A 25,240-nucleotide genomic window follows, 5' to 3' on the forward strand; every position below is an offset into this window, starting at 1 on the left:
TTTTTCAGTCAATGATAGGGAAACCTTACTGAGGCCCCAGGGTCACAGGGTTTAGGCAGAAGACTGCCTTATAAGCCAGAGGAGGTGATGGAGGGGCTTTATTTAACCTTCTTCTTGGGGTGCAGGTTGTTGGTGTGGCCACATTTCTTCATACCGCAGTTGACAGCGTGGGGGTGCAGGTGGGCATAACACTTGTGTCAGATCATTTTGTTGCAGTTGTACTTCTGGGTGAGCTGGTGGAGGGAAGGCTGGATGATACCACCATGCAGATGAAGCACCAAGTGCAGGGTGGACTCTTTCTGAACATTGTAGTCTAAGAAAGTGCTGCCATCCTGCAGCTGTTTGCCCACAAAAATCAGTCACTGCTGGTCAGGTGGGATGTCCTCCTGTCTTGGATTTTAGCTTTGACATTCTCAGTGGTGTCACTGGGCTCAACCTCTAGGGTGATGGTCTTGCCAGTCAGGGTCTTCTCAAAGATCTGCATCTCTGTCTGCTTGGAAGGCCACACGGTCGCCACAACCAATGCAGTCTGCCACCTCGTTGAGAAGAAAGAGCTAAGTAGTTTTGAAATTGCCTTAGTTCTCTTATTACCTAAACAAATTCAGTTTGGGTTGTTATTTTTTGAAATATTCAGATTGTACATGGATCAAATAATTTAACCTTTATGTTTTACAAAAATGGTAGTATTAACATGACAAATCCATATCCTTAAAAAGGTGTGCAATGATTATTCTGAACTGCTGTAGAATCATCATTTATATTCTTTATACCATGTGTTATAATTTTTCATACTTACATAATTTCTCCATTAAATTATAATGATCTTGAAGACAGAAACTCTTTCTTCTTTGCATCTAACAATGAGTATTGGTGTCTAACAATGAGTATTACACATAGAATGTAAGCAACAAATGTTTTATTCTCTTATTTTTATTGAATTTGACAATTACTTGTTAATAAATAATTAAATTATTTTCATTGCAAACAGTACAAATAAGTAAAAAGACTAAAATAAAGAAATAATTGCACTATCCAGGCATAATCAACAGTAATGATTTAGTGTACATTCTTCTAGTCTATTTTTTAATTTTATGCACTTAAACATAACACACACTGATATGCACTGATATATATGATACATATAGAATAAAACAACATTATATTAAACATATTTTCATTCCCTGATTTTTAATGATATTGCAATGATTTTTAGTATTTTATTGGATTTTGTACTTAAAGTTAATTAAACTTAACTGTAATTAAATCAATTTTAAAAATGTGTAAAGAAAGATTATTTCCCCATTCAACCCAGTCCATATCTCTGAAGTAAACTATATTAATAATTTAATGTCTAGTCTTCCACACCTTCCCCTATATGTTCCTACAAACATAAACAGAAGCACATAAACATGTATAAGATTTTAACTCATTAAAGGCATTTTCATATGCCCTTTGGATTACAGTATGGAGAAGTGAACTTAAAAATATCAGCATTTTGTTTTCAGGAGTTTGATTGATAAGATATACACAATTTTTACTCATATTAGACTACTTTTATTAGTACTTAGATTATGAATCTACACTGTCAGTGTGTCTTAGAAAACATCTCTGGTAAATATGGTTTCTATATAGACAAAAGATAAGTACATGGCTTCTTTTGCAAATATTAACGTTAAAGACCCAAAGATAAATATCTGTTAAATTTAAATACCATTCAACATTGAGTAAAATTATTTCCTCTCAAGTGCCAAAGAAATATTTGTTGTCATCTTATCTAGAATGTGGAAAATTAGACTTCCATTCTCTCCAACCTTTTTTTAAAGGAGCCATGGGAAAATAACTTGAAGGTTAAAGCAATAGTCCTTGAGTTTACAGAAAGAGACACCTACAAAATTATTAAAAACACTTAAATTCACTAAGCTGCTTGTCAAACTTACATTAGTCTAATTAAATGGTTGTTTTCATCACTTCCTATAATTTATTTTACCCTAGATAAGAGGCAAATATATCAGCCTCTGAATAGTATTAAATATTTCTCTCATAATATACCATCGTCAAAGTCCTGCTGAATTAATGAATTGTGTGCATGTTTGAAAATGGGATTGTACTTGTCTAATTGTGGCATCAGTTGTCATGGTAACTATCAGCCAATCAGTGAATAAGTGCCTTTACTTGGAAGTGTTTCGTTGAAGAAAGCTTTGTGCAGTTGTCAGCCTGAGATTTATGATGGTAAAACTATATTTGGCAGGCAAATCAATGTGTTGTCCACTCTTTTTGTTTCTGCCCTCATTTTAAGTCAACTCCTTGATATTAAAGTAGAATATTAAGAGGCCTTAGGTCTTTGGAGCAGTTTTGTTATTAACAGATAACTTTTTATAAACTGTGTATGGGGTGACTAGCTCTTTGTATACATATCCAATGAAGGCATCCTTTGGTATTTCTTTGTATTTGTAACTGCAAATTTCAGATCTTGAAAGCAAGTGGGTATTAGAGGATATCTTTTTATGTGTACTATTAAAACATGTCGAGTGATCTATAAATTACCCTACATAGATAAACAGTGGATTAAAATTAGGCACTCTCATCCTGTCATCACTATAATATTAATCACTGGAGTTTGGGTCTTTAATGTTAATATGTACCTTTTAACAGTATATGTCACTACATATTAAATTACATGATAGCTGACAGATTTTTAAATCAAAACATTTTTTCTCTCCTTATGTCATAACATGATAAGAAAGAGTAATTTTGCTTATATAGAATATTGTTTAATTTTGCACATTTTTCACAGTTTATATTTGCAATGAACTGAGATGTTTTTATCAGTACCTATTCTTGCTGACATGCATACAAAAACAGGTGAGAAACATTTTCATTTATTGTACATAGAGCTAAACAAAGTAATTCCCATAAAATCAATACTATTTCATTAATGTTTAGTAAAGCAAAATTGGGATAAAATACCAAGACTTCTAAGTTATTTATTTTCTTTCACCTGGAATGAATTTTGTTATCCAAAACACATTTTTTAAATGGTGAGGAAACACATGGCTTTTATGTCCTAATCAATCCAAAATAGAAAGACTTATTACATGTCTTAGAGTTTAGAATGAGTCATTTACTTTCACTCCTCATAAATTTTTAATATTCAGAGATTTATGGATAAATTGCATATAGCTAGTTGACATAAAATATTATATATCCATTGAAGAATGAGCAGGTGAGGTTGTTTGTGTATTAGTTAATGCTAAAAACAAAACCCCTTCTACAAATCCTCAGTCATCTTAATTTTGTTATCTGCTACTGCACAAATCCATTCTAGAAGTGAAAATTGTGTGGAGTAGGCATGTAGCAAGATGATACTTTGTCTAGAGTAAGCAAATAAATCAACTAACCTTTCTTTAGCTCACTGGATTAAATGTAAAGTAAATCTTTCTTCACTAGACTGTGTTTCTATTATAATTTGTATAGTTATTGTGATGATACATTTATCTCCTCTATTAGACTATAAGATCCACAAAAGTAGAAACCATATCCTATACATCATTGTGTGGTTAGCATTTTGAACGATCAACGTTGAGTCACAAAAAATTTAAGTGAATATGGGTGAAGCTGCTTATTGAGAATATATTTATGGAAGTTGAAAATGTAGAGATTTTTGTCCTGGCTGAATAGCTCAGTTGATTGAAACATCATCCCACGCACCAAAAAGTTTCGGTTTTGATCCCCAGTCAGGGCCCATACCATACCTAGGTTGCGGTTCCATGTCCTTTCAGGAGGCAATCACGAAACAATTAATCAATGTTTCTACCTCTCTCTTTCTCTATCTCCCTCTCCTCCTTCCTCTCTCTCTAGAATGAATTAAAACATATCCTTAGGTGAGGATTAAAAAAAAAGAAAGAATGAATATGTAGGGCTTTATTAGGTTTCTTTAACCTCTCTTAAAATCTTTTTTAAATTATTTTATTGTTGTTCAATTACAATTGTTTCCATTTTCCCCCACCACTCATCCCCCACCTCAACCAAACCTCCCTCCCTTCCTTCTTTCCACCCTCTGCCTTTGTTTTTGTCCACAAGTCCTTTATAGTAGTTCCTAAAAGCTCTTCCACCCACTCTCCCCTCCCCCCTCCTCTCTGGCTATTGCTAGATTGTTCTTAATATCAATGTCTCTGGGTATTTTTTTTGCTTTTTTCTTTTGTTGATTGTGTTCCAGTTAAAGGTGAGATGATATGGTATTTGTCCCTTACTGTCCAGCTTATTTCACTTAACATAATGCTCTCCAATTCCATCCATGCTGTTGCAAATGTTAGGAGCTCCTTCTTTCTCTCTGCTGTGTAGTATTCCATTGTGTAAATGTCCATTGTTTTTTGATCTACTCATTTACTGATGGGCACTTAGGTTGCTTCCTGCATTTGGCTATTGTAAATTGTGCTGCTATGAACATTGGGGTACATAGGTTCTTTTGGATTGGTGTTTCAGGGGACTTAGGATATAATCTTAGCAGTGGAGTTGCTGGGACAAAAGGCAATTCCATTTTTGGTTGTCTGAGGAAAAATTCCATACTGCTTTCCACAATTGTTGCACCAATCTGCATTCCCATTAACAATGAACTAGGGTTCCCTTTTCACCAGTAGGTCACCAACACTTGTTTCTTGATTTGGTTATGATGGCAATTCTGACTGGTGAGAAGAGGTATCTCATTGTGATTTTAATTTGCACCTCCCTGATGGCTAGTGATGCTGAGCAACCTTTCATATGTCTCTGTGCCTTCCATATGTCCTCCTTGGAGAAGTGTCTGTTCAGGTCCTTTGCCCGTTTTTTGATTGCGTTATTTGTCTTCCTAGAGTAAAGTCATGTGAGTTCTTTATATATTTTGGACATCAAGCCCTTGTCTGAGGTATCGTCGGCAAATATGTTTTCCCATATAACTGGTTCTCTTTTAATTTTAATGTTGTTTTCTTTGGCCCTGCAGAAGAATTTAAATTTGATAAAATCCCACTTGTTTATTCTTTATGTCCTTTGCTTTAAGGGACATATCAGTGAACATGTTGCAGTGTGGAATGTCTAAGATTTTCCTGCCAATGTTTTCCTCTAGGACTTTTATGGTCTTACAACTTATATTTAAGTCTTTTATCCATCTTGAATTTATTTTTCGTGTATGGTGTAAGCTGGAGATTGAGTTTCACTATTTTGCATGTAGTTGTCCAGCTGTCCCAACACCATTTGTTGAAGAGGCTATTTTTACTCCATCTTATGCTGCTGTCCCCTTTATCAAATATTAATTGACTGTAGAGACTGGGGTTTATTTCTGGGCTCTATGTTCTATTCCATTGGTCTATGTGTCTCTTCTAATGCCAGTACCAGGCTGTTTTGATTATAGTGGCCTTGTAATACAGTTTGATATCAGGTATTGTGATCCCTCTTACTTTGGTCTTCTTTCTCAAAATTGCTGCCAGCTATTTTGGGGTCCTTTATGGTTCCATATAAATTTCTGAAATGTTTGTTCTATATCTGTGAAATATGTCATTGGTACTTTAATAAGGATTGCATTGAATCTATAAATTGCTTTGGGTAGTCTGGACTATTTGATGATGTTAATTCTTCCAATCCATGAACATGGTACATGCTTCCATTTGTTTGTGTCTTCCTTAATTTCTTTCTTCAGTGTTGAATAGTTTTCTGAGGACAGGTCTTTTACCTCCTTGGTTAGATTTATTCCTAGGTACTTTACTCTCCTTGTTGCTATATCTAATGGGATTTTTTTCTTGATTTCTGTTTCTGATATTTCATTGTAGGGGTACAAAAATGACTTTGATTTCTGAATATTGAATTTGTATTTCACTGTTTTGCCAAATTCATTTATAAGGTCGAATAGGTTTTTGGCAGAGTCTATAGGATTTTCTATGTACACTGTCATGTCATCTGCAAATAATGACAGTTTTAATTCCTCCTTTCTGATTTATATGCTTTTTATTTCTATTTCTTCCTGTCCTAGGACTTCCAATACTATATTGAATAGAAGTGGTGAAAGTGGGAATCCTTGTCTTGTTCCTGATCTTAGTGGGAAAGCTCTAAGTTTTTTCCCATTGAATATGATGTTGACTGTAGGTCTTTCACATATGGCCTTTATTATGCTGAAGAATGCTCCCTCTATTCACCCTTTCTAAGTGTTTTTATCATAAATGGGTGTTGTACCTTACCAAATGCTTTTTCCTCATCTATTGATATGATCATGTACTTTTTGTCTTTTGTTTTGTTTATGTGATGTATTATGTTTACTAATTTGCAAATATTGTACCACCCTTGCATTCCTAGGATGAATCCTACTTGAACATGATGTACGATCTTCTTAATGTATTGCAGGATGTGGTTTGCCAATATTTTGTTGAGAATTTTAGTGTGTATGTTCATCAGTGATAATGGCCTGAAGTTTTCTTTCTTTGTTATGTCTTGATTTGGTTTTGGGAATAGGACGATGCTGGCTTCATAAAGAGAGTTTGGGAGTCAACCATCTTCCTGAATTTTTTAGAATACTCTGTAAAGGACATGGATTGGTGCTTCCTTAAATGCTTTGTAAAACTCTCCTTTGAAACTGTATGATCCAGGGCTTTTTTTGTGTTGGAAGCTTTCTGATTACCACTTCAATTTCATCAGCTGTAATTGGTCTGTTCAGGCTTTCTGCTTCTTTTTCATTGAGTTTTGGGAGATTATATTTTTCTAGAAATTTGTCCATTTCACCTAGGTTTTCAAATTTCTTGGGATACAGTTCTTCATAGTAATTCTTACAATCCTTTGTATCTCTGTCGTATCAGTTCTAATCTCCCCTTTTTTCATTTATGATTGTGTTTATTTGGTTCCTCTCTCTTTTTTTCTTGATGAGCCTCCTTACAAGCTTGTCATTTTGTTTATCTTTTCAAAGAACCAGCTTCTGATTTATTGATCTTTTGAATTGTGCTTTTAGTCTCTATGTCACTTAATTCTGCTCTGATCTTAGTTATTTCCTTCCTTCTCCTTCCTCTGGTCTGTCTTTGTTGTTGTTCCTCAAGTTCTTGTAGGCATAGGGTTAGCTTGTTTGTTTGAAATGTTTCTGGGTTGGGTTTTTTTTTTTTTGTATTTTTTTTGGTAGTCCTGTATTGCTATGAACTTCCCTTTCAGGACTTCCTCGCTGTGTCCTGTAAGTTTTGGATTGTTGTGAGTTCTTTTTCATTTCCTTCCAGAACTTTTTGATTTCTCCCCTAATCTCATTCTTGACCAATTCATTGTTTAATAGCATGGTATTCAATCTCCATGAGGTTGAGTGTTCTTAAAATTTTTTTCTTGAGGTTGGTTTCTAGTTTGACTCCCTTGTGGTCAAAGAAAATGCTTGATATGATTTCAGTTTTCTTGAATTTTTTGAGGCTTATTTTGTGTCCTATCACGTGGTCTATCTTTGAAAATGTTCCATGTGTATTTGAAAAGACTGTGTATTTAGCTTCTTTGGGATGGAGGGCTCTATATATATCAGTTAAGTCCATTTCATCTAGGGCATTGTTCAATGCCACAATATCTTTCTTGATATTTTGTTTGGAAGATCAATCCAGTTTTTACTGTGGTTTGTTAAAATCCCCTACTATAATTGTGTTGCTGTAAATATTTTCTTGAAGTCCTCCAAGATTTTCTTTATGTATTTGTGTACTCCTATGTTGGGTGCATATATAATTACAATGTTTATGTCTTCCTGATGGATTGTTCCCTTGAGTATTATTAAGTGACTTTCTGAATCTTTTTTTATGGCTCTTTTTTTGAGATCTTTTTGTCTCATGTGAGTATTGCTACCCCAGCTTTTTTTCCTGCCCATTTACTTCAAATATTTGTTTCCAGCCCTTCACTATCAGTCTGTGTAGGTCTTTTGTCCTGAGGTGGGTCTCCTGTAGGCAGCATAAGTGTGGGTCATGTTTTCTTATCCATTCAGATATTGCGTGTTTTGATTGGAACATTTAACCCATTTACATTTAAGGTTATTATTGATAGGTACTTATTCATTAACATTTTTTCGTACCTGTGTTTCTCTCTCTCTCACTGTTTTTCTTCCTGTTCTTAAAACAGACCCTTCAGCATCTCTTGCAGAGCTGGTTTGGTGGAAGTGTATTCTTTGAGGCTTCTTTTGTCTGTAAAGCTTCTTATTTGGCCTTCCATTTTAATTGAGAGCCTTGCTGGATAAAGTAGTCTTGATTGCAGGCCTTTGTTAATCATTACTTGGAACATTTCTTGCCATCCCCTTCTTGATTGGAGCCTTTCCATTGAGAAGTCAGCCTCTAGTGTTATCAGAGCTCCCTTGTATATTACTTCCTGTTTCTCCCTTGCTGCCTTTAAGATTCTCTCTTTGTCTTGGAATTTTGCCATTTTAGTTTTGATGTGTCTTGAAGGGGGCCTCTTTGTGTTCCTTTTGATTGGGACTGCCTGTGTTTCCTGGATTTATGTGACATTTTCTCTCATCCAATTAAGGAACTTTTCCATCATTCATTTTTCAAATAGGTTTTCTATCTCTTGCTCTTCTTCTTCTCCTTCAGGTATTCCTATTATATGGATATGATTACATTTCACATTGTCCTGCCTTTCCATTAATCCCTCTTCATTCTTTCTGAGCCTCTTTTCCCTCTATTGCTCTTTCTGAGTGTTATTTTCTACCTTGTCCTCCAGCTCACTGATCCAATCTTCTGCTTCATCGATCCTGCTTTTGATTCGTTCTACTATTTTCTTCCATTCAGAAATTGTATTCTTTATTTCCTCTTGGCCCTTGTTGATAGTTTCTATTTTCTTCTTTATGTTGATATAGTTTGCAGTGAGTTAATTGTAGTTTCCCTGTAGTTTCTGGTAATTTTCTGGGAGCTCATTGAGATTCCTGATAACCATTGGATTGAAATCAATATCTGATAGTTTATTTCCTTTAGCATTCTTTCTGAGGCTTCCTTCTTTCCTTTCATTTGGAGATTGTTTCTTTGTCTTCACATTGTTTCTGAGACTCTTTTGTTAGCCTCAGCTTCTTAAATTGATGTGTTCTGGCTCCCTGGGTTTATGGTTTGAACTTCTATGGTAGATTACCTGTGACAGTCAGTGGTGTAGTCTCCTTGATCTCCTGAGATCACTGGTCTTGGGCTGTTGTTTAAGTTGTCTCTGTGTTTGTCTTTGCGTTTTGATGATTGTTGGGTCTTTCTTTGGTGGGTCCTTTCCACCAGCTGGTTAACTGAGGTTCACTCTGTCCACCACCTCTTGTATTTTGTTTTGCTGATATGGGCAGGTTGTGTTGAAGCTGGTTCTTCTATGTGTACAAGGTTTTGAGTCTTCTCTCTCACTCTTGTTCAGTTGTTTGTTCTGGCTAATTTCTCCTCTATTTAGTTGTATTTCCAGATAGGTCCTAGGTTGAGGTTAGTGTGGCTCCCTCTCTCTCTTTCACCTTCTTCTGTTGTTATCTGTTGGTGGTTCCTTTGTTGTTGGATTTCCTCTTCCAGTGGGTATCCTGCTGTTCACAGCTTCCACCTATTCTTTCTTTGTGATCACTTGGAGCAGGAAGGCAAAATGGTTTAGGACAGCAAGAGTATATTCTATGATATTTACAGTAGCAGATGGTAGAGAAGAGATAGGAGATCTTTTGGCTATGTATAGTGTTATCAGTGATACTGCACTCAATTATGTACTTTTTTGAAAGGGTGGAAAAAAGATAAGACTCTTGTTGGGGAGGTAAGAATTTTTATTTGGATTTGAAAGCAGTGAGGTTGTGGGAGGTCAGATTTTGAGGTAAGGTGAGAGTAAAGGAGAGTAAATAGGTGTAGTATGTGAGAGAATAGAGTTAAGCACTATGGTAATAGAGTTTAGGAAACTGTGAAGTGGGCTAAGATCTGGGAGGGGTGTTGTGTGGTATTGTAATTGTATAGAACAGCTGTATTTACAATAATATTAGAGCAACAATCATATGACAGAATCTATGTGTTCTGGATATCAAGAGTAGGGAATATATTACCTTGAGTAGTGTTCTGATGGAACACAAGTATAGTGAAGGACAGTAAATTAGCAATACACTATGAAAGAGAGAACAGGGGAAACCTGTGAAATGATACAAATTAACTAGCCAAGCAAAGAAGACTAAACAGAAAGAAGAGGAATACAAAAATACTATTAAAATAAAAGATGTAAGAATAATGAAAAAATAATAATACAAATATGCAATAACTTGCAGGTTCTCTGTAATAGTAAAGTGAAATTTGTCTCACTGTGTTAGCTTTTGGAATGACCTTTTTTGGGTCCAACTCTGAAATTTTCACAGTTCCAGGTTTTTTTGTCTCACTTGTGGGAATTGAAGAGGAAGAAGAAGAGGAAGAAGAAGAAGAAGAAGAAGAAGAAGAAGAAGAAGAAGAAGAATGGAAGAAGAGATAGATAAAATTTGAAAGAAAGGAAGAAGGAATAAAACAAAAAAGGGAGGAAAAAGGAATGAGAGATAAAAATAATAGAAATTTAGAAAATAAAGAATTACTTAAAAAAAAAAAAAACCTCTTGCTAGTTTCTAACTGGCCAAACCGGTTTTGCTTGTCTTCCTGGATGCAGCAGGCTGAGGGGCAATCGGTTTTGCTTTTCTCCCTTCCTGATCTGCACTCAGTCAGCCTGGGGTGCACACTCTCCCTGGGGCTAGTTGGGCACCTCTACCCAGGGCCTTAGGTGTGAGATCCAGGTCTTCCACAGAACACACTCTCCCTGGGCTGTGGCCACACACTCAGCCAAGCCACCTCTGGTCTCTCAGGTTCTGGTGTACACCCTTCCCAGGGCTATGGGAATGTGTAGGGCCTTCCAGGCCACCTTGGGAGCAGTGCCTGGCTAGGTGGGGAGGAAGCCAGAGCTGCTGCTGTAGGAGAATTCCCCAAATGGTGTCTCTTTTTTCACTTTTTGTGTTTGAAAAATTCCTCCTACTCAAGCCTGCCTCTCTGTACAGAGGCCTGGTCTCTCACACAGCCCAATTCTCCAACCAGATGAGGGACTATTGGGGTCAGGGTCTGTCATGGCCCAACTCTCAACTCTCCCCAGCTGATGTCCACAGACTCTTTGGGTGCTCACAGCCCCTGTGTGTTTTCCATTTAGTCTTTATTCCCCTCTCTGTGACCTCAAGCAACCAGGTCTCTCCCGGTGCTGCTCAAACCTTGTTAGGCTGGGGAGGGAGCAGTTGACCCAGCTTTCTCCCAAGAACCCTGTGGCAGACCTGCCAGGCACTGGGCCTGGGGCTGCAGCCACTCTGGGCCCTTTGCTGGTCCTTGGAATCTTATTGTTCTGAGGCACCCTCTTTACCATCTGGTTTTTCAATGTCAATTACAATTTTCGGTCTACTGTCTTAATATATGCTGGGGTACTGTTGGCTGTTTGCTCTATTCCTCTGTAGATTGTCTAGGTTTTTCTCCCATGTGTAGGGAGAAGTAGATTCCACTCCCTTCTACCTAGCCACCATCTTCCTCTCCTCTTCTTAACCAAATTTAATTAACTTATTCTGTAATAATACTCTTCTCTAATAGAAAATGTCTTATTTCACCTGCATTTATAGTTTTTAGCTTAATTTTGAACCTGTCTACTTATTAATCTAATTAGCTATTATGAACAAGTTTCTGTTATTCAACGCAAACTTTTTAGAATACTACAGGTTATTGGGCTCCACTCTTCAGAATTTTGATTTTAGCAGAATTAAGACTAGGCCCAAGAAATTGCATTGCTAAACTCCTAGGTGATGCTAATGCTGCTAGTCCAGGGAATGACTTTGAAAAGTCCTTAGTTACACAATATATGCTAGATCATCAGAGAGAGAGAGAGCAGCAGTCTCAAGGAATTTGAAAAAAATAATAACTGAAAACAAAAGCAAGAGAGAGGAGAACAAAGCTAAGAGCAGAAATAAACTGAAATAGAAAAGAAATATAAAACAGAAAGGATCAATGTGCCCAAAGATGTAGAAAACTTGATAAAGTCTCAATAAATTTGAACAACAAAAAGAGCAAAGACACAAATGATATCAGAAATGAAAGAAACATCACTATACATTCCAGGGAAACAATATTTTGAAAAGTTACTATATGCTAAAAAACTTGAAACATTAAACAAAATACTTAGGTTCTCAAAGTAATAGAGCTATTTTGTTGATACACAAAAAGAAATTGAAAGTCATATACTCATAAAGACTGAATATGTAAATAAAATCTTTGAACAAAGAAAACTCCAGACTGAAATGAAGCCACCAGTTTTATATAAGAAGCAATATAATTTTAAAAAGACTCACTCAGAAAATTATTCTTATTCTGCCCTTTTTATCAAAAGATAGTTTTGCTGGGTTCATAATTTTATTTTAACAATAATTTTCTCTCCTAACTGAATATATTTTACCTTCTTTCTTCCATTGTTGCTTCCCAGACCTCTGCTAATTTCCTTCCTCTTTAGCAACTTTTAAGAATGTTTCTTTTGAGTTGGATGTTCTGTAGTTTCATTATAGTTGTCTAGCTTTCTTAATCCCTGTACTTTATATGTTGTCCTTTTATATTTGTAAGCTCATATCCTTAATAAAATGTACAAAAGTTTCAGACATTTTTTCTTCTTCACTATTATCTGTAGTGTGTTTTTCTGGAACTTCCACTGAGAGTATATTAGACATTTTTCTTCTCTTCTCCATATAACTTAATTTTTTGCACTTCGCATCTCTGTCTCACTACACTATACTTGAGTACTTTCTTTGGATTTGTCCTCTAGTTTCACCATTCTCACTTCAACAGTGTCCAATATATTATAAATATAATCCACCCATTAAGTTTAATTTTTAACAGTTACATTTCTTATTTCTAAAAATTCAATTTGATCAATCACTCTTTTGGTAATTTTTCTTTGCTTGTTCATATTTAGTCTAGTTTTTATTTATTTAAACCTATACTACATTAGTATTTTATAGTCTACATCTGATAATTCCATTATCTATAAATTCAAGTATAGATTTAAACCTTCATTGTGTGTGCCGACTCTCACTCATTGTGCCTTATTTCATTTTATGTTTGGTGATTTCCTTTCTATTGTGAGCCCAAATTTTGTTGTTCTTGACCTGTAGAAATATGAATGAAACACATTTGAGATTCATTCACCTAGAAAGGATTTGTAGTTTTAATGTTGGACTGCTTTAGAGCTTTTCAAGTTTTCAGTTTAATGCAGGAACCCAAGGTTTAGTCTCCATAGACATGTAGCCATCCACAGTTAAGCCTCCTTGTTCCAGCACTGGTGTTGACATTTTACTTCTAGGACTTCTATGACCCAGGGGGCATCAGATAGTTTAATTACTTTATTCCCTTAATTTTACTGAGAGCCCAACAGTGCATTAAAAGTGCACTAGGCTTATTTTCATCTTGGATCTTGGCTGGATTGTGGTATAAAGACCCTTCTGAGTATCTAGTCTACCAACTACTAGAAGCAAAAAACCTGAAAATACCATCTTTTTCTTGTAGGACATTTGGAAAATCCATAAAAGCCAAAATAAAATCTCATCATTGTGCCATCCAGAACACCCCTGTTAATAATCAGATATCTTTCAAAAATAAGCACACCCTCACATGATATAAATATAAATACTTATAGATAGAACTTTTTTGTATTATTTGGATAAAGAGTGTCAGATATGCCATCTGAATGTTACCATCACTACTTTCTTCACCTAGCATGACAAACAATATCAATTACTGCTTCCCAACCCTGGAACTAAAAACTTCTTATGGTGTCATCAGTTTCACATCATCAAAATTATGGGCTGCAAGTATCAGTCATTTGCAGTTAGTTGTGACTTAGTCATATAAGTTAATGGTCTTTTGTTCCTTTTTTAAAATTAATAAAGAATGTTTATTTATTTTTCAGTCTTTAAAAATTAAAATCAGCTGAAACAATTTTATGAGACTCAAATAAAAAGAATTATATTATTTTAACTAATTAAACATTCATAAAATGTATTGAAGAGAACAGAATTAGGAAGTAAAACTGTCAATCCCAAAATAGTAAATGTCAACACACATATGGAATGGGAGTAAAACATTCCAGGTATCAGCATGAATTAACATCTATATTATAAATAAGATGTGTTATGCCACAAATAATCTTCACTCTTAATGAATAATACATCTTTATTGAATACCTATAATATATCAGAACTATACTGGAATTAAACGTGCAGAAGGGAGACCTCTCTTCAAAAGTCTATATTTTGTTTATAAAGATTTTAGTTCAAGGGTTCAGCACACTACAACCTGTATCCATCATGCCTCCAGCATGTGAGTAAAGTTTTATTGGAACACAGCCATTCCTACTTGTTTATATGTTGTCTATGACTGTTTCTATGCTAAAACTCTGGAGCTGAGAAGTTGACACATAGAAAGTATGGCTGAAAATATTTAATTTCTGGATTTTTACAGAACATGTTTGCTGACCCCTGTGAGTTATTCAGGTATTAATTACACAAGAAACAAAGGTTAGAAGTTGGTAAGATCTAGGCAGTCCTCATTTCCCCCAGCCTTTCTTTAAGGCTTCACTCCTGCTATAAACTGCTAAGATATACTTGAAGGTAAATAACTCCCAGGCACCTAGTGAACTGTGGTTAATCTCACCCTATACAATTCAAACCTATCTGCTATCTTTTATCCAAATTTAGGCTGTCTATTTCTATCTCCACACACCTCCAATTTGTTTCTATTAACAGAAACTGGAAAAGAGATAAATAACATAGAAGTACTAAATTTATGGTTCCAAAATTATGACCTCTACAATTAAGATAGGAGTCTTAGAGAAGGTGTTATTGGAGATGGACCTTCAGAAACAAGAGGAATTCTGATACACATGAAGAGCAGAGAAGTTATTATGGTCTAGGAGAAAGGCACAAGCAGAAAGGAAGGGCAGAAAGGAACATAGGGTGGTCAGAAGCAACACCAAAACCAAACAAAATCAGTAGGCCTGGGTAAGTGAAAGAGAATTTAAAAAAGCTGATTTGAACATGGAAGACCTTAAAACAATAAACTGATTCATTTTTTCCATTTTGTGGGCATCATTGGTGTAAGAGCTTTGACTAGGAAGATTTAAATGCATGCGAGGTCATTTTTCTTAGCCTTTGCAATGAGTTATCATCTTAAAAATAATTGTTATATATAATTTATATATATATAATGTATATAATGTGTATATTATATATAATGTATATAATATGTGTGTGTTATATATGATGTGTATATAATGTGCATTATGTATATAATTTTTATATGTATATAATGTATATATTCTGTGTGTATGTTCACATATCCTTATTCATTCTTTCTAACACCCATTGTTATTTCCATGAAGAAACTGAAGTTCATTCATACAAAGAGGTTTAGCAGATTATGCAAGATCATACAGCAGACTAAACACATTCCTGGACTTAAATCCTCTTATTCTAGGTCTCTACTCTTATTCTAGGTCCCAACTCTTAATTCTAGGTCCCCGCTCTTAATCCCATGTTTATATGGCCTTTGATCAGTTGTTAAAGTTATGTGCATTGACTATGACCATTTTTGCCTGATAGCAAATTTAGGGAAACTAGAAACACTTCACCAAAAAGAAAAAAAATAATAGAGGATGAATGAAAGGAAAATATTTGGCAAGGAGAACTTATAAATATGCTTCAAAAATCCCTAACTTCAATAAAAGGGAAATGAACTATGAAATTACTGAGGGAGGCAGTATATGAAAATGAAGGCATTGATACTTCATTCAAACCTCTTAATATATAAAGTTAAATATTCACTTCATTTTAAGTGAATGATTCTGTCAAAAGAATTAATTTTCTGAGCAATGAGGATATTCATTTAGCATGATTCTACCATCTGCACTTTATGAACCAGATTATACTCTTTCAGAAAAAGGAAGTTCACACAATGCATTTAAACTACATCAATACCAAATCAAAAATGTTTCCCTAAAATTGAGGAAATCACCAAGTAAAAGTTAATCATCTGCCCCCTTAGTGGATAGTGACCATTACAGCATAATAGATAACAAATGCTTTTCCCAGATGGTTTTTAAAACTTTAGCACTTTATTCACGCTATGTGAATGCAGAAATCAATTCTCAACCAAAAGGAAAACTCTCACAGCAACATAGGTTTCCACAGTCCTAGTCTCCCAGGAAAGTTCTTTTAAATGCACTTTCATTTTCTAAAGAATTTACAGGGATTTTAGACAAAAATGCCCACCAGAGCCTAGCAGTTCACTTAAGTGGGGAAAGCAGGCTTGTGGATACTTTAATAAAGGAAGAACTTCCTCCATATATGAGAAGAAGCAGCACCTCAGAGCCAGTGAATTGTTTCCGCTTGAAAATCGTGCCTCATTGTAGTACACTGTTTCAGCTTTTCAATGCAAGGTAGAACTCTAGATACTTGGGTAAAATTAACTATATTTTTTTAATATAGGTAATGTATTTTGGTAATTAAATAAAAAATGTTTAAGTTGCTGAGTGAACTAAAACCACATTTGCATGTTAGGCACACAAGCAGGCTGCACCATATCCATTTTTCATTGGAGCATATGTTATTTACCAAAGATCAAAACAAAACATGAAACATGAATAAACACAAAATAAAAAGTTATTAGGAGAAAACCATGGTACTCTTTTATAACCGAGATGACTACCTAATAATCAGATTTATCTTTCACTTTTGCCTTTTTTACTCATTCATTCATTTAACAAATATTCACTTAGGGTTTCCTTGGTGTCAGGCTCAGCAGCTGGTGATAGGAAAAAAAGTGTGTAATCAAATAATTACACATTTAACATGTGCTAGTTAAGGTATACACCAAAATCCTATGAGAGCACAGAGTGGGAAATGTTAACTGTCCTCCAGGAGTTCAGGAAGCCTCACTGGATTTAATGGCAGCTGTTGGTTTTGCTTGCTTACCATCAATTTCCCATTTTGCTGATGACATTGCCTCAGTTTTAGTGTGAGGAAGGTTTTAGTCTTTGTAGATTAATCAAATCTACCTCCAATTTGTATTTCTTATTCAAGTTGGATGCCCTACACAGAATAAAGAGGACTTCACTGGTCCACAAGATTTGACCTCCATTAGCTACACAGTTAGGAATCAAGATTCAACCTCCATCAGCTACAAGATCAGAAAACGTGGCAATGCAGCTAGGGGTTCTTGCCCTGGGTGTACTTTGTCTTAGTTTAGACATGATAGCTTGGAAATATCACTCCCTGTCATATCTCATTGGCCCAAATTAGCCACATGGTCTCATCTCAGAATCTAAAAACAGAACCAATTCATTTTAAGACCCCCATCTAAAAAAGCTATCCACTTGTTCCTGGTGTCTAGATCCTTGAATTTTTCTTTTCTGTCGCTTGAAAGTTCAATATATTCTATCATTATGTGAGCCATTCAATGTTCTTCCAAGAAAGTTTCATTTTATTTCCCAAGCTAGTTAGAGTCATTTTTGCAAGTGAACAATGATAACTGATATGCTAGAAGAGATACTATGCCTTTCTATTTTACTGTTAGGGGATAGGCCAGGACATCTCTAAAGCCAATGTGAGGCAGGAACTAATGGCATATATCCACATTTACAAGACCATTCTTTTATAATTTTCTCCCACTGTCATTTCAGACCCTCATTCCAACTCCTTGCTGACAGTTTCTCTGCCACCTGTTTCTATCAGAATCACACTATATTTGGTTGCAAATTAATCCCCTTAAAATACAATTTCAATGATATGACCACCACACATATGCACACATGTATACACAAACACAGAAACTTAGGAAACCAATTCTTATTCCCTACTGAACTGAATCCTATAGGCCTCCAAAATATCTATCTTACTTTCTTAGTTCTATCCTATGACCCAATAAACAATTCTCATTCCTCAAGGTCTGCTTGTACAAGATCCAGCAAAAGTAATGCCTGCTTGAGTGTGGTTGGTAGGATAATAATAATAATATGGGTGTCAGGGGATGGAAGATGGAAGCTTTACTCTAGGCAGCATTTTTCTCAGCTTCTGTGAAGAGGAGGGTAACTCATGGATCGGTGGAGAAACAGAGCAAGTGGACTAGGTTTCCAAATCACTTTTGAAAGCAGGACATCAAAAATTATTGCAATCACTGGAAAACCAGACGGTAAGGAGACTGCTTCAGGACAAAAGGGGCCCAGGGATCAGCGCAGGGTCTAGGGGTGTGCAGTCCCCAGGCCCAGCACTCACGGGTCTGCCTCAGGGCTCCCGGGAGAGGGGAGTCGCTGCTCCCTCTCCCGAATAGGGGGGTGAGCAACTCCAGGGGAGAACATGTTGCTAGAAGGAACAGATTGGCCAGTTGGACTGGGAAAAAATCGCCCAGGGACTATGAACACCCGCCCAGAGACCTGGGAGAAGTGAGGGCCTCTAGCTGACTTGACCAGGGGCAGCCTGGAAGAGCGCCTGCACCCCTAGCCCAGTGGAAGTGCAGATCGGTGGAGAGCACAGAGCCGGGCTGGGCTTGGCTCGTGCCCCATAGGGAGGCCTGAATAGCGCACTGTGATCCCTGGAGGGACGTGGCACTTGGTGCGTTCCTAGGGTATTGGCTCAGAAATTTCCAGCCAGCCCCATCGGGGGAGCAGGGAAAACCACCAACACCCCTAGCCTGGTTGGAGTGCTGTTTCACAGGGAACACGGAGTCGGAAAGTGCCTCAGCTCATGCACCATTGGGAAGACTGACTCTCCCACCCTGTGAACCCCGGAGGGTCGCGGCGAGGTGCTTAGGGCGATCCTAGACCCCGAATCCCAAAAGTTTGGGGAAGGGGTGCACCCTTTTACAATTCCCAGGGAGGGCGCAGTGAATCCCAAAACATCGCGGGTGACTCCTGAGATCATAGAGCTGGAACCCTGCAGTACCCCAGAGTCTGGAAGAACTTGGAAGTGAGATCCAGAGAGCCAGTGTGCTCAGGAGCACCCAGGGTACCTGACAGACTTGCTGAGATCTGGCTAAGAGAGAGAAGTATTTCAAAGGTCCCTCAGCCAGCTGAAGCCAGCAAGATCAGAAACACTGGTTTGGCCACTTAGAAACCAACAAGAGGTTTTTTTTTTTTATTATTTTGTTTGGTTTGGTTTGGTTTGGTTTGGTTTTTCTGGCTGTTGTTGGTTGATTGATTTTATCTTGTGTTTTACGTGACATTTATTTTTCAATTCGTATTATTTTTATCTCGCAATCCCTTATGTTTCTCTTCCATTCATCCTAATATTATTCTTTCCACACCAAATTTATCTCTCCTGCACTCCATCTTCTGCTTTTCTTTCCTTTTTTTTTAATCTTGCAAGTTACTGTAGATTTGTATTATCTTTTTCTTACTTTTCCGACATTTTTTAAATAATATTTTGGTATTCTTTTTCTTTCTGTATAATCTTCTTTGCTTGGCTGCTTATACTGTCATTAGATAGGTTCCCCCTGGTATCTCAGTCACAAGGTGTTGATAAGTTACTATGCTTCACCTGTGTTCCATTAATACACCTCTCAAGGTTCTGTACTCTTTATTCTTGTTATCTAGACCTCATCGATTCTGCCACAAGACTGTCACTTTACCATTACTGTTAGTAAGACCTAGTTCATACAATTGTAAATACTACTCAATACCCCTACCTGATCTCATCCCACTTTGCAATTTTCTGAACCATACTATTGTGGGGGTTGTCTCTCTTCTTCTACACACTACTTCTATATACTAATCTTTAATCCAACCCTACCTTAGAATCTGAACTCCCACAGCCTCACAGCTTTCTAGATCTGACTAACAATCCTCTCATCCCCAATGAGAGTCTTACCCTCTTTCCATCCTTTATAAAACGTGGATAGTAGGGTGGAGGATCACGGTTAACACTATAAGGAGCCAAAGGATAACCCATCTCTTCTCTACTGTCTGCTAATGTAAATATCATAGTAGATTGTCTTGCTGTCTTAAACCATTTTGCCTTACTCCTCCAACTGATCACAAAAAAGAGTAGGGAGGAGCTGTGAACACCAGGATGCACGAAGGAGATTGCACCACTGAATCTCACAAATATTCTACCACAGAAGTTCACACCATAATACAGGAAATCAGAACAGATCAATTTAACAAACAAGAAGAAAAAAGAAGAAACCCACGAACAATGAGCAAACAAAGAAACAACCCCCAAGTGAAGGGGAAATGAGGAAGCCTCAGGAAAAATGCCAAATGAAATAGAGGCAACTCAACTATCAGATAGTGAGTTCAAAACAATGATTATCAGAAAGTTCAATGAACTAAAAATGAGCTTTCAGAAATTAGAGGGAAACTACATCAATCTCACTGCAAACTATATAAACAGGAAAAAAATAGAAACTTTCAACAAAGGTCAAGAGGAAATGAATACAATTTCTGAACTCAAGAACACAGTAGAAGAAATGAAAAGCAGGATTGATGAAGCAGAAGATCAGATTAGTGAGCTGGAGGACAAAGTAGAAAACAACACCCAGAAAGAGCAAGAAAAGGAAAAGAGGCTCAGAAAGATTGAAGAGGGATTAAGAGAAATGCAAGAAAATATGAAACGTAATAATATCCTTATAATATGGATCCCAGAAGGAGAAGAAGAAGAGCAAGGGATCGAAAACCTACTTGAACAAGTAATGAAGGAGAACTTCCCTAATTTGATGAGAGAAAAAGACACACAAATCCAGGAAACACAGAGAATCCCAATCAAGAGGAACCCAAAGAGGCCCACCTCAAGACACATCATAATTAAAATGGCAAAATTTCAAGACAAAGAGAGAATCTTAAAGGCAGCAAGGGAGAAACAGGAAGAAACATACAAGGGGACCCCAATAAGGCTAACAGCTGACTTCTCAATGGAAACACTTCAAGCCAGAAGAGAATGGCAAGAAATACTCCAGGTAATGAGAACCAGAGGTCTGCAACCAAGGCTACTTTATCCAGCAAGGCTCTCAATCAAGATAGAAGGCTAAATAAGAAGCTTCCCAGACAAAAGAAGTCTAAAAGAATACACCTCGACCAAACCATCTCTGCAAAGGATTCTAAAGGGGCTGCTTTAAGGAAGGGAAGGAAAAGAGAGAGAGAGAGAAACACGCGCACATAAAAGACAATGAATAAGTACCTAACAATAATAACCTTAAACGTAAATGGATTAAATTTTCCAATCAAAAGACATAGAATAGCTGAATGAATAAGAAAAAATGACCCACATATATACTGCCTACAAGAGACCCACCTCAGGATAAAAGACCTACACAGGCTGAAAGTGAAGGGCTGGAAATAAATCTTCCAAGCAAATGGACAGGAAAAAAAAAGCCGGGGTAGCAATACTCATATTAGACAAAATAGACTTCAAAAAAAGGTCCATAAAGAGAGACCCAGAAGGTCACTTCATAATACTCAAGGGAAGAACCCACCAAGAAGACATAAATATTGTAAATATATATGCACCCAATATAGGAGCACCCAAATACATAAAGAAAATCTTAGAGGACTTCAAGAAAGATATGGACAGCAACACAATTATAGTGGGAGATTTTAACACACCACTGTCAAAAATGGACAGATCTTCCCAACAAAATATCAACACAGATATTGTGCCATTGAACAATACCCCTGATGAAATGGACTTTACTGATATATACAGAGCCCTCCATCCAAAAGAAGCTAAATATACATTCTTTTCAAATGTACATGGAGCATTCTCAAATATAGACCACATGATAGAACACAGAACAAGCCTCAAGAATTTCAAGAAAATTGAAATCATACCAAGCATTTTCTCAGACCACAAGGGACTGAAACTAGAAACTAACCCCAAGGAAAAAAAACAAAAGAACAAAAACACTCAAAATCATGGAGATTAAATAGCATGCTATTAAACAAGGAATGGGTCAAGAAAGATATTAGGGAAGAAATCAAAAGATTTCTGGAAACAAATGAAAATGAACTCACAACAACCCAAAACTTATGGGACACAGCCAAGGCAGTCCTGAGAGGGAAATTCATAAGGATACAGGCCCACCTAAAAAGGTTAGAAACATTCCAAACAAACAACCTAACCCCACGTCTACAAGAACTCCAGGACAACAACAAAGGCAGCCCAGAGCAAGCAGAAGGAAGGAAATAACCAAGATCAGAGCAGAATTAAATGACATAGAGACTAAAAGCACAATTCTAAGGATCAATGAATCCAAGAGCTGGTTCTTTGAAAAGATAAACAAAATCGACAAACCTTTAAGCAGACTCATCAAGAAAAAAAGAGAGAAGACCCAAATAAACACAATCAGAAATGAAAGAGGAGAGATTACAACAGATACCACAGAAATACAAAGGATTGTAAGAAATTACTACAAAGACCTGTATGCCACGAAATTTGAAAACCTAGATGAAATGGACAAATTTCTAGAAAAATATAATCTTCCAAAACTCAATGAAAAAGAAGCAGAAAGCCTGAACAGACCAATAACAGCAGATGGAATTGAAGCAGTAATCAAAAAACTCCCAACACACAAAAGCCCTGGGCCAGATGGTTTCACAGAAGAATTCTACAAAGCATTTAAGGAAGAGCTAACCCCTATCCTTCACAGACTAATCCAAAAAATCCAAAAAGATGGGAAACTCCCAAACTCTTTTTATGAGGCCAACATCATCCTAATTCCAAAACCAAATAAAGACACAACAAAGAAAGAAAACTTCAGGCCAATATCACTGATGAACATTGACGCTAAAATCCCCAACAAAATACTGGCAAACCACATCCAACAATACATTAAAAAGATCATACACCATGACCAAGCGGGATTCATTCCAGGGATGAAAGGATGGTTCAATATTCGCAAGTCAGTAAATGTAATACATCACATAAACAAAAGCAAAGACAAAAACCACATGATCATATCAATTGATGCAGAAAAAGCATTTGATAAGGTACAGCACCCATTGATGATAAAAACACTCGGCAAAGTGGGAAGAGAGGGAGCATTCCTCAACATAATAAAGGCCATATATGAGAGACCTACGGCCAACATCATACTCAGTGGACAAAAATTAAAATCTTTTCCACTAAGATCAGGAACAAGACAAGGCTGTCCACTTACACCACTTCTATTCAATATAGTACTGGAAGTTTTAGCCACAGCAATCAGACAAGAAAAAGAAATAAAAGGCATCCAAATCGGAAAGGAGAAAACAAAACTGTCACTGTTTGCAGATGACATGATAGTCTACATAGAAAATCCTATAGACTCTACCAAAAAATGGCTTCACCTAATAAATGAATTTGACAAAACAGCGGGATACAAAGTCAAATCCAGAAATCAAAGGCATTTCTCTACACCAACAATGAAACAGCAGACACAGAAATCAACAAAAAAATCCCATTTGAAATAGCAAAAAGAAAAATAAAATATCTAGGAATAAACCTAACCAAAGAGGTAAAAGGTCTGTATTCAGAAAACTACATAACACTGAGGAGAGAAATCAAGGAAGACACAAACAAATGGAAACATATACCGTGTTCACGGATTGGAAGAATTAATATCATCAAAATGTCCATACTACCCAAAGCAATTTACACATTCAGTGCAATTCCTATTAAAGCATCAATGGCATATTTCACAGACATAAAACACACTTCAAAAATTTATATGGAAGCATAAACTACCCTGAATATCTGCTGCCATTTTGAGAAAGAAGAGTAAAGTAGGAGGGATCACAATACCCGACACTAAACTATACTACAAGGCAACTGTAATCAAAACAGCCTGGTACTGGCATGAAAATAGGCACATAGACCAATGGAACAGAACAGAGAGCCCAGAAATAAACCCAAGTCTCTATGGTCAATTAATATTTGACAAAGGAGGCAGCAACATAAAATGGAATAAAAATAGCCTCTTCAACAAATGATGTTGGGAGAACTGGACAGCCATGTGCAAAAAAATGAAACTTGAGCACCAACTTACACCATATACAAAAATAAATTCAAGGTGGATAAAAGACTTAAATATAAAACGTGACACCATTAAAGTCCTAGAGGAGAACATAGGTATGAAAATCTCTGATATTTCACGCAGAAACTTTTTTACTGACTTGTCTCCTAGAGCAAGGGACATAAAGGAAAGAATAAACAAATGGGACCCCATCAAAATTAAAAGCTTCTTCACAGCTAAAGAAAACAGTATCAAACTTAAAACTGAACCAACCACATGGGAAAACATATTTGCCAATGATACCTCAGACAAGGGTTTAATCTCCAAAATATATAAAGAACTTACACGACTCCACTCTAAGAAGACAAGGAATCCAATTAAAAAGTGGGCAAAGGACTTGAACAGACACTTCTCCAAGGAGGACATACAGAAAATCCAAAGACACATGAAACGATGTTCAATATTGCTAGCTATCAGAGAGATGCAAATTAAAACCACAATGAGATACCACTTCACACCAGACAGAATGGCCATCATAAACAAAGCAACAAACAACAAGTGTTGGAGAGGTTGTGGAGAAAAGGGAACCCTAGTGCACTTTTGGTGGGACCGCAGACTGGTACAACCACTATGGAAAGCAGTATGGAACTTCCTCAGATAACTAAAAATGGATCTGCCTTTTGACCCTGGAATTCCACTGCTGGGACTCTATATTAAGAATACTAAAACACCAATTCAAAAGAACCTATGCATCCCAATGTTCATAGCACCACAATTTACAATAGCTAGATGCTGGAAGCAACCAAGATGCCCATCAGTAAATGAATGGACCAAAAACTATGGTACATTTACACAATGGAATTCTATGCAGCAGAAAGAAAGAAGGAGCTCCTACCCTTTGCAACAGCATGGATGGAGCTGGGAAACATTATTCTAAGTGAAACAAGCCAGGCAGTGAAAGACAAATACCATAGGATCTCACCTTTAACAGGAACCTAAATAAAACAAAGAAACAAGCAAAATATAACCAAAGACATTGAAATAGAGGCCAGGCTGACAGTGCTCACAGAAGAGAGTAGAGGGAATTTAAGGGGACAGTGGGAAGGGTTCACGGAACAAAGTTAAAGGACACATGGTCATAAACTAACGGGAGGATGCTAAGGGGAGGGAAGTGGGGAGGGGTGGGAGGGGGATCTGGATTGGGAGTAAAAAGGAGAAAACTATTTGAACAATGATTAAAATTAAAAAAAATGCTTAATTATACTAAATCAAAGTCT

At 36.6% G+C, this 25,240-nt stretch overlaps 1 pseudogene; it reads right to left on the minus strand.

Moving 5' to 3' along the window:
• LOC114502140 lies at positions 1-24,335 on the minus strand (annotated as a pseudogene).
• Between the last annotated feature and the right edge of the window lie 905 nt (positions 24,336-25,240).

This window comes from Phyllostomus discolor, chromosome 7 (assembly GCF_004126475.2).
Source record: "Phyllostomus discolor isolate MPI-MPIP mPhyDis1 chromosome 7, mPhyDis1.pri.v3, whole genome shotgun sequence".
In the NCBI taxonomy this organism is placed as follows: Eukaryota; Metazoa; Chordata; class Mammalia; order Chiroptera; family Phyllostomidae; genus Phyllostomus; species Phyllostomus discolor.